We start from the raw sequence: 7,709 nt of genomic DNA, 5'->3' as shown, positions 1-7,709 counted from the left end.
TTTTATAGGTAAGCTGATGCTACAATCAGGAGGGAGATATGCTGCAAGCTCTTACAAGCTTCTTATAAATGAATTTTGATGTGGTGGTGGACCCTTGGGATGTACTCAGATAGGTAAAAAACTTAGACAGTGTGGTAAAGCAATCCTGTCAAGAATTGTATGCATATGAACAATCTCTATGCTGTATGAGAATGACTTTCAAAGTAGTCCTTACCAGTGCTCTTGGCTTGACACAGTGTGATTTTCAGTATCAAAGATCTTGTCATAATCTTTTTATGAAAATAAAGAGGAAAAAATATTGTACAGTACACATGTACATGTATTCGCCAATGTGTTGTCATTTTTGCAAAGACGTATCGATGAAAACATTTGACACATAGGACTATCTGCCGCATACTTTCACTGTCTCTATAACTTTATCATTGACTGGCATTCATAATACAGCATGTCAATGTTTGTAGTAATGATATAAGCAACTAGAAAGAAAATAACAGCACAGCAAACAAAATTAAAAATCAACGATGAAGTAACACCGACAAAAATCTCAGCAGGGCTGTCAGAATGGAGATGCTTCATTCATTTCATTTCCGATGTGTATGAATTTCAGAGTTTGTGAACACTTATTTTTTTTCACCATGAATTTTCTAGCAATAAAAGTAAGTACTGTACACAAGATTTAAGGCTTTCATTTCTCTTGAAAGGAAAGTGATACTTGAAATAATTAGAAAAAAAAACAACAAATCATTTATAGCAATCAAGAAATCAGTAATGCATTCAACATCTTGAATTTGCATTTGCAAATTAATGCTACGGATTTTAGTCTTTTTACTATCACTTGCATATCAGCACAATCCTGTCACGGTTTGTCATGTACATTTATATGTGTGTATACATGTGCAACACAGTTATTTGAGAGTCTTATTTTAACTAGGAATGTCACTATGGTGACTGGTATACTTCTGCTACGTGCGTATCATTCTATTTTCCAAGTAGGTCTACAGTACATCTTGACAATGTAAGATGATAGTTTCACATTATTGGCAAGAAATTGAAATGACATGTTTGAAGGTTTGATGGGCGAAGACATAAAAATGTTGATATAGATACATTTATGTGTATATATATTTCAAAGAGAGATGGATCACTAGAAAAAGGAATTGAAAATGATACTATGGTTAAAACATAGAACCTGACTACAAGGACCACCTGTCTATAATGACTTCATTTCACGTAGATGTTGTATTCCTTGAGTGGTCGTATCAAACAGGTCTAACTGTATTGGTTATAACGAGGAATTTGGTCCCAACTTCATCATTATATTGAGTCAACCTCCAGCTAACTCCTGAATATAAATACTTTTCTATGATGTATGCGCATATAAATGTATACACATATCCATATCCACCCATACACATATGCTGAAATTGTCCAATTTCCCAATGATAAATAAGCCTTGTGTTTACCTCACCAGCTTTCAGCTATATATGTAGATATTATACACACACACACACACACACACACACACACACACACACACACACACACTCACACACACACACACACATATATATATATATATATATATATATGTATGTGTGCGTGCGTGTGTGTATTTCTGTGTGTATATATGCCTGTTTGTCGGTTGGAATGTTCATTGTAATTAGGAAACAATTATTATTTTCTTGAGAACCAACTTTTTAATACAGAGCTTTTACACGTGTGGCAGGATTTTGGAAGTTTGCAAAATTTAGAAGATGGGAATATGAATCACATGATATTCAATAGTGTTTTCACATTTTTCTTCAGAATTAAGATACTATACTAAATGAAAATCTTCATATGAAAAATGTTTATCGACTTTACCGTTATTTTATGAAAAAAAGGCATAGAACGATCGCATGCCCATGGTATTTTCAAAAAGCAAGGTTATGCAGTGGGAGAATCGAGTATGTTTGGAGGATTTGTAATGTAATTTTGAAAAGCGGAAGATAAAGTTGATAGTGGGTATCTACCACACGTCATCAGGCTAATCAGGCCATTTGGGTGAAATTATATGGAAAAGCGGTTAGGTTTTGTGACATAATAATCTTCGAGAAAGACTTATGAGTACTTTGTAATTGATTTAGAGCAGTCATATCACTTGGAAGTACGAGATGGACAGAGTAATTTTTCTTTTTTTCACCAATAGTAATCCAAGATTTTACTCAGATCAAGAGTTACGACTCGTGTTCCAAAGCTTTATAGGGAATTCCAGTTTAAACTTCTTCATGGGACACTTTACACAGAAGTTCATGTGCTGAAATTTGGGTTTGTTACGGATTATCTTTGTTCCTTTTGCAATCAAAGCGTTGATACAGTTTGTAATTGCATGTATTTAGAGATTGTATTAAAGTGCATGACAGGAATTGTGGCAAATTATTATCCAGAAACTGAGTTTAGTGGAATTGGAAAATTTTTGTTGGGAAGTTATTTACACAGCTATATCAGGGAGTTAGTTAAAAATTAAAGAATCGAACGCAATAATATTAATGATTATATATGTTTTATATTTAGCGGGATCAGAAGGGGAATTTGCAAATTTTAATGACGTATAACGAAATATTTGATACGGAGTGCAAAGGAAAGAAAAAGAGGAACTATGGGAATGCATCTGCTATAGAGGTAATGTAAGGTGATGATATAATGTAAAAGATTTTTTTGCATTTTCTTTAGTTGTATTTGGAAGTAAGTCGTTGTTTTGGTGTTGCTTTTTATGTTTTATCTTTCCATCATTTTCAGTTGTTATTGTGTTTATTTGTTTCTGGGTGTTAAAGAGGGTACAAAAATCTACATTTTCAGTGAGACCATCTGTGTTATAACGTGCTGATAAATCAGTTGATATGACAGTTACGGAAACGAATTTATGAAAGGATGTATGTGTCGTTGTTGTTGCTTTTCCACCCAGAATGATGTATAGTTTTTTTTAGCATTGTCATTTGTATCTATTAATGGTACCATTGGGAGCAGTTATAAAAAAAAATGTTCGAGATATCACATTTGATGCATATGTCTAGGTCAGTTGTAGCACAAAACATCCTACCATATATACAAATTTCGTATTATAAAGCCTAAAATATAAGGAGATATCACTATTTTTCCCCACTGAACCATGACGGTTTAGTCGAAAGAAACATTCTTATTATAACTACTGTTCACATTTTGTATATTTAACGATACTATTGACTATATACTGATTCAAATTTTTCTTTTACAACTATTTTGTAGCACTAAAGCTGGATTTTGGTTTCACGACACGATTTCGCGTCTTTCCCGGGCGTCTTTACATCGGTTCTTCAATGCATGTGTTTTACCCGGCACAACCCAAAATCATCCCACGTGACCGACACCCACGAGTCATGCAGCCTACTATAGTTCAACATTGAAAATAGGTCCATGAGTCATTGGGGCAGCCCACGAGTCACACAGTCCATGAACTCGACACTACCCAAATAAGGCCCATGAATCCGACAGTAGGCAAGCATGAAAATGGACTGACAATGATTGATTGATTTACTCTATTGTCCACAGAGGAAATTTTGGTACATTGGATATTACAACAAATTATATAAACATGAAATATATCAAGTATATATGACTAGTAATACACACGAAGACTTTACACAAACGTGCGTTCCTTATTAGTACATGATTTTAAATTACCATTCGGACTCAGACAGTGCCCCCTTTAAATTCCCCCCCCCTCCATTTAAAGGTCTCCCAAATTATGGAACTTTTCAACGAATTTCAAAGAATTTCGGTGAACACCTGAACACATTTTTTTTTTGCATGTTACCGACAACGATTTAAGAACTTTACTTTAAAACAATGATCAAGTCACCAACGCCTGTATAGCGAGTGCAAAAGAACATGATTATTTTGTTGTCTGTTGTAACTGCATTGCAAATAGCGATATGATTACCCTGTTATGACCAGTGGTGAACAGCTATACGCAGCTTTAAGAAGATGATCTCTGATCCTGTAATCACGCGGCGGCAAACACTAGGGTGAGGTCATTGGTTTACAGTCATCCTTATAGGGCTTGTTGTGACAAATAAGTTTTTTTTTCCTATTCCCGAATATAACCGAATCAAAACATATTGACAAAAACATCGATTGCTGATGTATGAGCGTGAAAATGAGTTTTATATAATCATATAGGTCTACACACACACACACACACACACACACACACACACACACAAACACACACACACAAACACATACACACACACACACACACACAACAAACACATACACACACACACACACACACACCACACACACACACACACACATACACATACACACACACTGTTTCTTGAGTGATTGGGCCCAAAAGAGTAGCAACAACAACATATCACTGCTTACACACATCCACGCAAAGAATAACCACACACAAATAGATAAAGGTCTTGTAATGTTATGTTGTCGATCGGTTGTTCTTTTGTTGTTCAGGACACGTTGTTGTTGCTGTCGCCGTCCTTGTAGCGTTTTAGTACATCAGACGAACATCATAAATGCGAGTTTTATCCTTGTCTGCTCTACGTTCAACGGGAGAGCGCGAAATTCACTTCTCATTGTCTCAATACACACAGATGACATGCATGGCAGACAACACCGAAGTTGAGATAATCTCTTGACGCAAAGGCGTCCCATAATCTCTAGTCTAAATCAAAATAATTTTGTTACTATTTCATGGAGCTTTTTTGTTTATATCTCTCATAAAATACAATTCTGCAGCATGTCTAAAGTGGCTCTCAATAAAGTTATTAAGATCAACCTAACAAAATAGGTTTCACATATCTGACATACGATAAAATTATTGTGAATGCATTTTTATTATACTTTAATCTCCTTGTCATTTTACCCGTCTAGGCCTATAATAGACTAAACTTTCCTTACTAAATTACTGAACTTTCAACCGCAGAATCATAAACGGAAATTATCATTCCCTTCAAACATTTTTATAATTCGACATAAATCCCCACGGCATAAGACTTTTACGGTACTATCACATTCTTACTTTCTTTGTAGTACATTGTTTAGGAATATTATCATTCCTGACTTACGGTGGATTTCGCCATTACTTTATTTATATTACATGGGTGTTTATAACGCAGTCATCCCACGAGACCGACACCCACGAGTCGCACTGTATACAGCCCACGAGTTCGACACTGAAAAAAGGTCCATGAGTCATACAGACCACGAGTCATACAGCCCATCAGTTCAACATTAGGCAAATAAGGCCCGTGAGTTTGACACTGGGTAAAAACAGCCCACGAGGGTTCGACATTACGGGGCCGCTGTGTCGGTCCCGTGGACGTTGCAGTTGACTCGTGGGCTGTATGGTTCGGTGGTGTCAAACTCGTGACGTGCACCTGCGACCGTCCACTTGCAAGTTGAGCAGTAATAATTCCATCTAATTACTCTATTAAGCCCAAGGGTTGGGGAGCACATTGTACCCCTACGAGATTTTCATTTGCTACCCCTTCGCCCTTAATCAAATTTCAATCAAATTTGGTGACGTTTCCTAAAGTCTTATTACGAGCATTTTGATATATAATTTAGTTTTATTTGATATTGCTGGTTGCCATGGCAACCATAACTGACAACCATGTCGGTCAGATTTTGCATCTTTTTTTCTGTTCCAATTTCAAGTAACAATATTACAGTGTATGAAATGGATGTTTCTTGGCTGAAATTTGCTGAAGAAGCAAAATGTGAAGTAATTATGGTCCTGAAATGTTTTTCTTATTATTTCCTTTGTTTTTATGTGACAAAGGGATAAAAACAATCCTATAGAGATAATTGAAAGTATTTTCCAAAGATTGCCCTTATATTTTGTGTCAATTTGATTCATTCACCCAAGTTATGCCTGCAATATCAATAGTTTATCATATTAACAATCTGCAAACTAAAAATTCCAATACTATGCAAATATGAAATGTGATAACTATATACATGTACCTATTCCAAACATTTCATCACAGGCACAGGTCTCATTATACATAATGTATTTCTTTATGTTGTTATAAATAGCGCCCCCATGTGGTGACCTTGAGAAATTTCAACCATAACAAATAATAAGATTTCACTTGCTTATCATTCGTGGCATATCTGAAAATGATTGGTCTACCATAAAAGACATATATACTGGGGATAAAGAAATTATACCCAAAAAAAAAAAAATTAATGTTTTTATATTTCTTTATATTTTGGTAAAGAGCGCCCTCTATGGGTAACCTTGAGAAACTTAAAATGTACGGTCATGTAGAGTATGAGCTCTATAAATACCCACGTGCCAAATATGACGATGATACAACAAATAATAAGAAAGGTACATGGGGGGGGGGGGCACAATGTGCCCCCCCCCCCCCCTTGGGCCTTGGAAGGGTCAAAATAGCTTGGGCTTAATAGAGCTAAACTACTCTAGTAAAACATTAAACTAGTGGAAATTCCTGCAATGTTCTTCATCAAAGTCACTCAGAACCAACTTTCCATTCTGTGAAAACTGCAAGAAGTCACACAAAATACTGACCAAAATACCAATCAAAATGTTTACAATCTTCATTCTCTCATCACGTGACAGCGGCGTCACCTTCACAACATGTATATTCGCCAATTCCTCCTTGATGAGAGTCACCACGTATATAACACAAAACTGTGACTAACAAACAAAACAAAATAAGCCACAAAAAAGTAATACTTAGTAAGTAAAACAAGCTTCTCCGTCTTTTATTTTGCATCAGAGAACATTCTTGAAGATGGAGGACGTCGATTTGCGTCCCATTTATACCTGGAACTATCAAAATATTAGTTGGGAGTTATAGAATGAGGTATTAGACCATTAATTGGACGGTGGTTATCGTAATTGATAATAAACCGCTGGAATCTTGGCTTTGGAATTGACGCTGTTGATACCTGTCTGCTCCTCAAGTTTCATGTTTTTTATTATATTGTTGATTGGTTTAATCCCCATTGCGTTTGACAATACCAACACCCATTTATTATTATCATTATTATTATTATTATTATTATTATTATTATTATTATTATTATTATTATGATGATGATGATGATTACTACTACTACTACTACTACTATTACTACTACTACTACTACTACTACACTATTACTACTACAGTTGTCATGAATAGGTATTATTAGTCATGCGGCATTGCTGAAGGACAATGCGATTACACACACAAACACACACAAGAACAATATAAGTTCAAAGTGCGGTTCCAATAGTTATTATCAATGTAGGCCTATTTCGTAGTATATACTGAATGACTTGGAGGATGAGACCACTTGAACAGTCAATAAGTTTGCTGACGATACCAAGCTCTCCAACTCAGTTGCAGCAGATCAAGATAGACAACACTGACTACAAGAAGCCTTAGATAAACTTACAGAGTGGTCGGACACATGGAAAATGACGTTCAATGTCGAAAAGTGTTCTGTAATGCATTGTGGTCATGACGTCACAATCCCCAACATGAGTAGGCCTACCAAATTAACGGAAAAACACTGAGGAAGTGTACAACAGAAGAAAATGACTTGGGGGTTTGGATAAGAGATGACTTAAAAGTTGCGAAACAATGTGCATGCAGAAGCAACCAAGAAAGCAAACCGAACGCTTACCATGGTAAAACGCAGAAGTCCAG

Source organism: Diadema antillarum, unplaced genomic scaffold, assembly GCF_040938485.1.
Source record: "Diadema antillarum isolate AM-2024a unplaced genomic scaffold, OU_Dant_1.0 seq00001481_RagTag, whole genome shotgun sequence".
NCBI classification, from domain to species: Eukaryota; Metazoa; Echinodermata; class Echinoidea; order Diadematoida; family Diadematidae; genus Diadema; species Diadema antillarum.
Note: the sequence above shows the minus strand (reverse complement) of the source record.